Genomic DNA, 11,352 nt, shown 5'->3' on the forward strand with positions numbered 1-11,352 from the left:
TTGGACACTTCTCCCTCAAATTTGTTTTTTATTGGAGCTCCTCCTCCTGTTTGGAGTTGGGATTTTTTGGGATGCTGCTCCCAAATATTGGAATATTTTAAGGAATGGGATTTAGCTCCACGGCTACCTGGGTCGTTCCCAGAGGATCCATCCTGAGCTTCCATTTCCCATCCATTCCCAGCCATTCCTACCTATTCCCATCCCCATTCCCATCCCTATTCCCATTCCCACCCCCATTCCCATCCCTACTCTCACCCATTCCCACTCCTTCCCACCCATTCCCACTCCTTCTCCTCCATTCCTACCCCTACTCCCACCCTTATTCCCACCCCTAATCCCATTCCCATTCCTATTCCCACCCCTATTCCCATCCCTATTCCTATCCCTATCCCTATTCCTATTCCTGTTCCTGTTCCTGTTCCTGTTCCTGTTCCTGTTCCTGTTCCTGTTCCTGTTCCTGTTCCCACCCATTCTTGCCCCTATTCCCATCCCTACTCTCACCCATTCCCACTCCTTCCCACTCATTCCCACTCCTTCACATCCATTCCCATTCCCATTCCCATTCCCACCTCCATTCCCATTCCCATTCCCACCCCTATTCCCATCCCGATTCCCATCCCAATTCCCATCCCTATTCCCACCCCTATTTCCACTCCTTCCCATCCTTTCTCCCTCCTTTCCCCCCATTCCCACCCCCATTCCATCCATTCCCATTCCTTCCCTTCCATTCCTGACAGGGAACGACCTCGGTTCTATTTTTATCCATTTTTTATCCAGATCTTTTCTCTCCATTCCCTTTGTGTTCCCTTTTTTCTCCCCCTTCCCAATCCCTCCCCCCTCTGCTCCTTCTTTTCCTTCTCCTCTCCTTCATTTTCCTTCCCTTTGGAGCATCCTGCTAATTAGAGCTGCTAATTAGTGCTGCTAATGAGTTCGTGTTTGTGCATCCAGCAAACGAACGTGCCGGGCTCCGAGGGTTAATTGGGATGGAGGCGTTGAAATCCTCGGGAACAGGGGTGGGAATGAGATCATGGGATGGGATGGGATGGGATGGGATGGGATGGGATGGGATGGGATGGGATGGGATGGGATGGGATGGGATGGGATGGGATGGGATGGGATGGGATGGGATGAGATGGGATCCATGGGATGGGATCTCCTCTTCTTTCCCCACCAGGATCATTCCCATCTCCCATCTCGTCCAGCAAATCCACAGCTACAGAAGCAGGGAAAATTGAATATTACCAAAATACCTGGAAATCCCAAAATTCCAGCACCAGCACCAGCACCTGCACAAAGCCTTTCCCTCTGCTCCAAACACTCCAAATATTCCTCCACTGAAATTCCAAACCTGTGGAGCACAGGACAGATCCCAGCTGGGACTGAGGAGCTCTATGGTTGATATTTTTCCTGTTTTCCCTGTTTTTTCCCTGGTTTTTCTGTTTTTCCCTGTCCTTGTACCAGAGCCACTCCAACAAAAATGGAATGACAAACGCTGCCCTCGTCTGCAATTCCGGTCAGGACACACGTGTTGGATTTCTGCCCTCTCAACCCTTTTTGAAGGAATAAAAATCTAAAATTCCTTCTTTCCATCCCCCCCTGATGACTCTACATCCCATTAATTGCCGGGAATATTCCAAAGGGCGACAGAAAATTGCGGATAAAGAGGAATAATTGAGGACCTGGAGGTTGCACCACGTGTCCCTGCCCTGCTCATTTCTCCGGATTTGATGATCAGGGCACGGCTGGGAATCAGTGGGAACGTGGCTGGGAATGGGAAAATTGGCATTTGGGGATTTATGGGGCTGGTCTGTGATGTCCGTGGGGGTCTGAGATGATCCAAACAGATCCAAACAAAACCATTCCTGTGTCTTTATTCTGGATTTTAAACCCTCGTGGTGAGTTCTGTTCCCATCAGAAATCCCAGGCTGGAAGGAAAGTGGGATTTTCCCATTGCTCCAGACCCTAACTTGGTAAAAAATTCCAATTTTTAGGGAGAAGTTGGTTGGGACTTAATTAGGGAGAGAAATTAGTTAATGAATCCAACATTACACCCTGGAAATGCCTCCCCCAGGATTATTTTCCTGCGTTTCCTGTAGGATTTGGTTCTTTTCTTGCCTCTTCCATAGGATTAGGATTATTTTCCTACATTTCCCATATGATCAGGGCTCCTTTCCTGCTTCTTCCATAGGAGTTGGATTCTTTTCCTGCCTTTCCTATAGGATCAGGGTTTTTTCCTGCCTCTCTTGCAGAACTGGGATTCTTTTCCTGCTTTTCCTGTAGGATTTGGGTTCTTTTTCCTGCCTTTCCTGTAGGATGAGGGTCCTTTTCCTGCCTTTCCTGTAGGATCATGGCTCTTTTCCTGCTTTTCCTGTAGGATCAAGGCTCTTTTCCTACTTTTCCTGTAGGATCAAGGCTCTTTTCCTGCTTTTCCTGTAGGATCAAGACTCTTTTCCTGCTTTTCCCAGAGCTCCCAGCAGGCCTAGAGTGCAGATTTCATCCCCAACCGGAATTTGAGCAGCAGCAAATCAAGGATTAATCAGGTGCTGAAAACATCAGCGTCCCTCTCCCATTCCAGCACCTTTCAGCAAAACCTCAGGACTGCACAATCCCCAAAATTCCCTTCTGGCCTCCCTTTTTTCATTCCACATTTTTCCAACCTGTTCCCAAATCACATCCATGGGAAGAGAGGGGGAATTTCCTTTCCCAGTTCCTGGTTTTAACAGCTGGATGAACTTCCTGAGGATATTCCAGACCCTTCATTATCCCGGAATTCCTGGTTTCCTGCATCCAGGAGCTCCCAGCGTGGCCATGGCAACTGGTTTTGCTTAAGTGGAGCTCGAGAGCCGAGTTAATTTTAGATGAAGTGAGCAGGGAGCTGCTGCAATCCTTGGATTTCTCCTCTCGGAATGATCCCCAGGAATTCCTGCACCACCACGGCAGCCGCCCAAACTTCATTATCCAGGGAATAATTCATGATCCACGGAATTACAACGGGGTTTGGGTTGGGAGATCTTGTTCTAAACTCAAATTGTTTAATTCTGGCTGATCCAGGGAGTTGATCCTAAGGAAAGGGAATTATCTGTTATTCCTTCAGTTCAAGGAGGACATTTTGGGCTGGAGCATTTCCAGGGAAAAAGAAGGAGCTGGGAAGGGTTTGGAGAATCCTGAGGGGAAGGGGAAGGGTTTGGAGAATTCTGAGGGGAAGGGGAACGGGATCAGCCTGGAGAAAATGGGGATCAGGGGGAATTTCTGGTTCCCAACATTTCCCAATGTCTGGATTCCCAACATTTCCCAGTTTTCAGTCACCAACCCTGACAGAGGAAGCAAATTTCTCCTCCGTGCACTTCTCAGACTCTGTTTTTTTCCATGAATATTTTGCTGATGGATTTCTTGGCTCCTGTGCTGGAGCCAAGAGCCAAATCCAAAGGAATTTTTGGAGAGAGCATTCCAGAAAGTGCATCCAGAGCTGCCCATCCCCAGCAATCCCAGAGCCACCCTGCTGGGAAAAGGGATGGGAGGAAAACGGAGCCAGAGCTCGGAGCTCATCCCAAAATTCTCCTCCTGTGCAGCTGCCGCAGGAGTCATTCCATCATTTATTTTTATCTGGCCAGGAAAATCCAAAGCTGCTCACAAGGAAGTTTTCCAGGCAAAATTTGTCTGTGGAATTATTTTTTGGTAGGGATTCTCTCTGTTCCAAAACAAATCTGAGCTGGCACTCCCAATGTTCCCGCCCAGAGCAGCACCAGCCATGGGATAATTCCATGGGAATAATTCCACAGGATAATTCAATGAGAATAATTCCACGGGAATAATTCCACAAGATAATTCCATGGGAATAATTCCATGGGAATAATTCCACAGGATGATTCCATGGGAATAATTCCACAAGATAATTCCATGGGATAATTCCATGGGAATAATTCCACAAGATAATTCCATGGGAATCATTCCACAGGATGATTCCATGGGATAATTCCATGGGGATAATTCCATCCTGAATCATTGGGGACCAGCCTGGAGCATCCTCAAGGACTTTCCGAGAGTCCTGAGCTTCCCAAACCCCCCTGGGCAGCGTTGGATGCATGGATCTGTCTCCTCCCAAGGAACACTCTGCAGGATTGGCCCTCATTAATCCTCACCCTGTCATTAACCACAGCATTTAATTAATAAATTAGCATCTGGTTAGGCAGGGACAGGACATGGATCAGTGGGAATGAGTCTCCAGGGGCCGTGGATCTGCTGCAGTGTCAGGAATGCCGGGTGAGGACAGGAGCAGGAAAATCCCGTGGGAAGCAGAGTGAGATGGATTCAGGATGGTCCCAAATTCCTGGAAGCTGGAAAGGGAATCTTCACCAGGTGCTGGATGGGATTTTGGAAAGAATTCCTGGCTGTGAGGGTGGGGAGGGACTGGGATGGAATTCCCTGAGGAGCTGTGGCTGCTCCATCCCTGGAAATGTCCAAGGCCAGGTTGGACAGGACTTGGACAGTCTGGGGTGGTGGGAAGTTCTGGGGATGGAATGGGAGCAGTTTTTGGGATCCTTCCTGCCCAGCCCATCCTGGGATAATGCCAGGAATGGAGCCCGGGTGCATCCCAGCTCCAGCAGCAACATTCCGGCGCTTCCATCCCATTCCAGAGCTGCTTCCCCCAGCCAGGATCCCAACCCCATCCTGGATTTGGGATCAGCAAACAGGGGATTTATCCCCACCCCAATCCATTTAACGCTCCTTTCCCTCATTTCCCTTTCACCTCCAGCTTTCCTGGGAACGCTGCAGAAGCACGGAATTATTATTCATGGGAGGAGTGGGAGAGAGGCTCGAAATGCAAAGCACGGGAGCGATCCTTAATCACCCTCATCATTAGTTAATTGCCGGAGCCGAGTCCGTTCCGAGGAGAACATGGAATGTTAAATTTAGACGGAGCAATGGGATCTATTTTGGGGGATTCTGCCTCCCGCTCTTCCCAGGAACGTCAACACCGGGGACTGGCGGAGCAGCGCCAGCCTCGCATCCCGTGGGCTCCCACCAGGAGCTCCTGGGGAGGTGGGAATGCGGCAGAGCCGGGGAAACGACGGAATGAGGATCCTGCTGGATCCTGCACGCGAATTCTGGGGGAAAATCTGTTCCACACCCCGACCAAAAGGATGGGATGGGATCCACGGGATGGGATGGGATGGGATGGGATGGGATGGGATGGGATGGGATGGGATGGGATGGGATGGGATGGGATGGGATGGGATGGGATGGGATGGGATCCATGGGATCAGCAGAATCCCACCCAGGGCTCCACCGGGGAGGAAACCGTGGATCCATTTTCCTCCATTTCTGGGGTCCCAGCCTGACAGAATTCCTTGTTCTCCTCATTCCTTGCTCACCATTTTCAAAGCCATTGCCCAAGTCCTCCTGAACTTTCAGATGGAGCTGCAGCAGCAGGTCTGGGATCTCCCACCTTGATCCCAGATTCCCATTTATCTCCAGGATCAGAGTTGGGATCTCTCACACCCATCCTAGATTCCCCATATCCTCCAGGAGCAGAGCTGGGATGTCCCACCATCATCCCTGATTCCCATTTATCTCCAGGATCAGGGTTGGGATCTCTCACCTTGATCCCAGGTTCCCGATGTTCTTCAGGATCAGAGTTGGGATCTCCCACACCCATCCCTGATTCCCATTTCCCTCCACCAGCAAAACCTCCCAAAAATTTTCCACTGTGGCCACACCACCTCCTCTCCCTGTTCCCCCACCTCAATCCAGGCATTCCCAATTTTTTGGGAGTCTGGAAGGAGCTGTTCCCCTGACACCTCCCATCCCTTTGGATGCTGCTATTCCCAGGAAAACCGAGGGGGAAGGGAAGAGTCAAAACTTAATAAGACATTAAGACAACAGATTCATTAAAAAGTCATTAATCCCTGTCAGGAGCAGCTTTAATTAACAAATGCCAGGAACTGCGGCAGTGCCACCGCTCCTGTGACCACCTGAGTGCCGCTAATTAAATGCCAGTTCAAATTCCCCGGAATCTGGCAGCGCCTTTTCCGCCTGCTGCCAAGATTTTCTCCGCAGCCTCCGAGTTCACCTCGTTTGTCATTGTCCCCTCCTCCGTGCTGGAGCAGGGAGGCTCCTGGCAAACATTCCCAGGTTTCTCCTCCCCTTCCCAAGAAAGGCTGTTTGATTCTCCTGGGGGTTTTTTAGCCAAATTCTGGTTTTCTCCTGGGTTTTTGTAGCTGGTTGTGCTGTTTTCCATGGATTGTTGTCCTGCTGGCTCTAGGATGAGGTTTAGGGGGAGATGTCCCTGCTCAGAGACTCAGAGACCTCCCTTCCAAACCATTCCATGATTTTTGGAGGATTTTCTTCATCCAAGGCTCCTTCAGCATCCACAGCCAGGAAAAATCCTCATTCCTCCTCCCAGCTGTGGGTGACAGCTCTAGTGGGACCCTCATTCCCTGAGGATGCTCCTTGGCCTTCCCAGAAATCCCTTGGGAAGGGAATGGGCTTCATCAGCTCCAGTTATTCCTTCATGTGTCCTGTCTCTGAAGAATTCTGTTTGGAGTTGTGGAAAAGCTGCAGGATCCCTGAGAGGGCAAAGTCCCCAAAACCCAAACCCCAAACCCCAAACCCCAAAACCAAAACCCAAAAACCATAAACCCAAAAACCACAAACCAAAACCCAAAACCCAAACCCCAAACCCCAAACCCCAAAACCCAAAACCCAAACCCCAAACCCCAAAACCATAAACCATAAACCACGAACCATAAACCAAAACCCAAATCCCAAACCCCAAAAACCATAAACCATAAACCACAAACCAAAACTCAAAACCCAAAACCTCATAAACCTCATAAACCTAAATCCATCCCAAACTCCCCATCTTTTCCTGCTCTGAAGGTGGAGCTGAGCCCCAGAGCTGGAATTTTAGGATTTCTCCTCTAGGATCAGAATTCCTGGGCTCCCACCCTCCTCTCCCTCATCTCCCAAACCTCCTCCCACCCTCAGGGCTTCCCCTCAGCCTGAGCAAACCCGGGGATAAATAATCCGAGGATTTGGAGATGCTTGATCACCATGGTAACCCCACAGTCCTCCTCTTCCTCCTCCTCCTCTTCTTCCTCCTCCTCCTCCTTCTCTTCCAGCCAGGAGCATTTCCCATCTCCCAGGGCCTTTCCAGGCTCCACTGCCAGGAACTGGGTCAAACTGGGACAAACTGGGACAAACTGGGAGCCAAACCTCGTCCTGCCCAGTCTGAGCCCCCCCAGTCCCTCCAGGATGTGTCAAAGAGGCAGAAAAACGTTTCAGTGCCCCCCCATAAAAATCTCCCACGTTATCCATTAAAAATCCCATGTTGTCCATAAAAAACCCTCATTATCCATAAAAAACCCCAATGTTATCCATTAAAAAATTCCCCTGTGTTATCCATTTAAAAAACCACAATATCCATAAAAGGATCCCATGCTATCCATAAAAATCCCATGTTGTCCATAAAAAAATCCCATGTTATCCATAAAAAACCTTCATTATCCATAAAAAACGCCAATGTTATCCATAAAAAAATTCCCCTGTGTTATCCATTAAAAAAACCTCACAACATCCATAAAAGGATCCCATGTTATCCATAAAAAATCCCACGTTTTTCCATGAAAACCCCCAAAATTATCCATAAAAATCCCCTCATTATTCATAAAAAATTCCCCTATGTTTTCCATAAAAAACCCCCATAACATCCATAAAAAATTCCATGTTTTCCATAAAAATCCCATGTTGTCCATAAAAAACCCTCATTATCCATAAAAAATCCTCATTATCCATGAAATCCCTCAACATCATCCATAAAAATTCCCACATTATCCCTAAAAAAATTCCCCTGCTATCCATAAAAATACCCCCACAATATCCATAAAAGAATCCAATGTTATCTATACAAATCCTCACATTTTCCATAAAACACCAAGTTGTCCATAAAAAACCCCACGTTATCCATTAAAAAAATCCATGTTGTCCATAAAAATTCCCCTTTGTTATCCATAAAAACCCCCACATTATCCATTAAAAAATTCCATGTTGTCCATAAAAAAAAACCCCAATGTTATCCATTAAAAAACCCCAAGTTATCCATAAAAAATTTCATGTTGTCCATAAAAAAAAAAAAACCACGTTATCCATTAAAAAAACCCAATGTTTTCCATAAAAAAACCACGTTGTCCATAAAAAACCGTCATTATCCATAGAACTGCCCAACATTATCCATAAAATGCCCCACATTATCCATTAAAAATTCCATGTTGTCCATTAAAAAACCCCGATGTTATCCATTAAAAAAACCCCAAGTCATCCATAAAAAAATCCCATGTTGTCCATAAAAACTCCCACACTATCCATAAAAAATTCCATGTTGTTCATAAAAAAACCCCAATGCTATCCATTAAAAAAACCCAAGTTATCCATAAAAAAATCCCATGTTGTCCATAAGAAACCCCCATATTATCCATTAAAAAAAACCCAATGTTATCCATAAAAAAACCACGTTGTCCATAAAAAACCCTCATTATCCATTAAAAATTCCGTGTTGTCCATTAAAAAAACCCCACATTATCCATTAAAAAACCCCAAGTTATCCATTAAAAAATCCCATGTTGTCCATAAAACCCCCCACATTATCCATTAAAAAATTCCCCTGTATTATCCACAAAAAAACCCATAAAGGAGGAGACTCCCCAGGCATTCTCACCCCTGGAATTGCTTCCCAACGTGGATGTGAAGATTTCTGGGAATGAGGAAAGGACAAATCCGGGCTCATTCCCGGCCCCGTTTGGGTTCCAGCTCTGGTTATTCCCGGTTTTTATGGGATCAGCCCCTGATTTATGGGATCAGCTCTTATGGCAGCCCCAAAATAAAGGGAATAAAGGAAGCAGAGGAACAATTCCCAGCCCTGGATCACGGGGAGGGTTCTCAGGGAATTCCATGGGATCGAGAACGGGGTGGGAATTTGGGATTTGGGGGAAAGGGGTGGAAAGGTGGGGAATTCTTGGGATGTGGAATTTGGGATTTGGGGGAAAGGGGTGGAAAGGTGGGGAATTCTTGGGATGTGGGACAGCCCTGAGTTCAGGACTCTGGATTTGGGAATTCTCCAGCTCGGGGAAGGGGAGGGAATCCCTGTCCCGGCCAGGGAGTGACCTCGGTTCACCCCAAATTTGTGGGAATTTGCTTTAATTCGGGATGGGGGAGCAGAGGTAAAACTGGGATTTGGGGATGCCTGCAGGGCATCCTGATCCCGAAGGGAATAAAAGGCGCGGGAGCGCTTTGTTCATCCAAGTCTGGCAGAGCTGAGCTTGGTTGAGCCCGGCCTAACCCTCCAAATCCTCAGGTTCTCCAGGAAAATTCCTCAGGAAATCCTAAGGGATAAAAACCGGGAATCTCCTCCCAACCCCACAAGCTCGAGAGGGAAAATCCCGCTCCAGGCTCCTTCCCCTTTATCCAAGGAAGATTTTTAACCCTTTCCAGGGAATGTTCTCCAGCTGGATCCCAGAGCCGGCCAGGGAGCAGCGCTGGCGCAGCAGGGAGGAGAAATCCGAGAATTCCATCTGGGCTGCGATCCCACGCAATTCCAACCTGGATCGGGATGTTCCTGCCGGAGGAGCCGCAGGAATTACTCAGCAGCGCGGCGGGAGCTGCTGAGGAGAGGTGGGGCAGGGAGGGAGAGCGCTCCGGGACACCTGGGAGTGGCTTTTCCATCCCTCGGGGAATGTCTGGAGAAGTGGGAATGCCGGATTCCAGCTCCTTCCATCCCTTGGAGAAGTGGGAATTCCAGATTCCAGCTCCTTCCATCCCTCAGGGAATGTCAGGGGCATTGGGAATTCTGGATTCCAGCTCCTTCTATCCCTCAGGGAATGTCTGGGGCATTGGAAATTCCGGATTCCAGCTCCTTCCATCCCTCAGGGAATGTCTGGGGCATTGGGAATTCCGGATTCCAGTTCCTTCCATCCCCCAGGGAATGTCTGGGGCACTGGGAATTCCGGATCCCAGCTCCTTCCCTGCCCGGAGCTGGAGCTGACTGGGAATTTGGTTATGGGGATGTTCCTGCTGATCCTAAAATCGAGGCGACAGTGCCAGGATGTGCCCCCAGGGTGGCACCAACGAGGTGACAGCAATGTCCCCACCCTGCTGCAGACGGGAGGAGGCCGGGGATGGACCCAGCGCCTCCAGGGGCACCTTGAGGGGCGAGGGGTGTCCCAAAAAAAACAAACCCAGGGTTCAGGGGGACACAGCCAGGAGCATCCCGCAGGAAAATCCTTCCTGGCCCTGGCCCTGGCCCTGTCCCTTGTCCCTAGAGGTGGCCCTGGCACGCGTCTGCGACCCCTCTGAGCGATCCCCCCGGGAATTTGGACCGGGCTGGAGTTGCCTCCAGCTCGGAGAGAAGCCCCGGGAGGGGTCGTGGGATGGTTCGGGGGGATCTGAGCTCCCCGGGATCTGCCCGGGGCGGTGCCAGGAGCTCTCCCTGCTGACCCCACAGCTCGGGGGGGCTGCAGAACAACCCCAGCCCCACAGACCCCCAGCCCTGGCAGCGGGCAGGGCACAAAATCCACCTGGAAAGGTTCTCCCAGCCCTCCGGGAGCTCCTCGGGGGCTTCCACAGGATGCTAATGGGATTTGGGAAAAAATGAATTAATATTTCCCTGTATGAGCCAGCGCTGGCTGAAACCTCCGGTTTTTCCTTTTGCTGTTGGAAAACCCTGGAGGGGTCGGCGCAGCTGAACCCCCCTGACCCCGGGGACGCGCTGCTAAGCCCGGCAGGGACGCTAAAGCCGAGCTTTGCTCCCGATCAGCAGGGCTCAGCTGAGAGGGGCGGGCAGGGACTCGATGCCATTGAAGCGCTGCCAATTAAATCAGGTCAGTGCAAAAGAGAGACAACCCAGAGCTCTGCTCGGCGTGTGCGCGGGCCTGAGCAGCCCCGAGCTCCGGACCCGAGCTCCGGACCCGACATTCGGTTCTGATCCACACCCGAGCTCCGGACCCGTTCCAACCCCGAGCTCCGGCCCCACTCCTGTTCCACTCCATCCCAGCTCAATCCCTGCTCCATCCCTGCTCCATCCCTGCTCCATCCTCTACTCTATCCCTGCTCCATCCCCGCTCCATCCCAGCTCCATCCCTGCTCCATCCCAGCTCCATCCCAGCTCCATCCCTACTCCATCCCTGCTCCATCCCTGCTCCATCCCCGAGTTCCAGCCCCGATTTCCAGCCCCAGCCCCGGGCCGTGGCTCTGGGAAGGAGCCGAGAGTGAACTGGGAACTCGATGGTCGCTGTCACCACCCCATCACCGGGGCCTCCGAGTATTTCCCGGGGCTGGCAAAGGATTTTCTGGGATTTAAAA

This window comes from Catharus ustulatus, chromosome 25 (genome assembly GCF_009819885.2).
Source record: "Catharus ustulatus isolate bCatUst1 chromosome 25, bCatUst1.pri.v2, whole genome shotgun sequence".
NCBI classification, from domain to species: domain Eukaryota; kingdom Metazoa; phylum Chordata; class Aves; order Passeriformes; family Turdidae; genus Catharus; species Catharus ustulatus.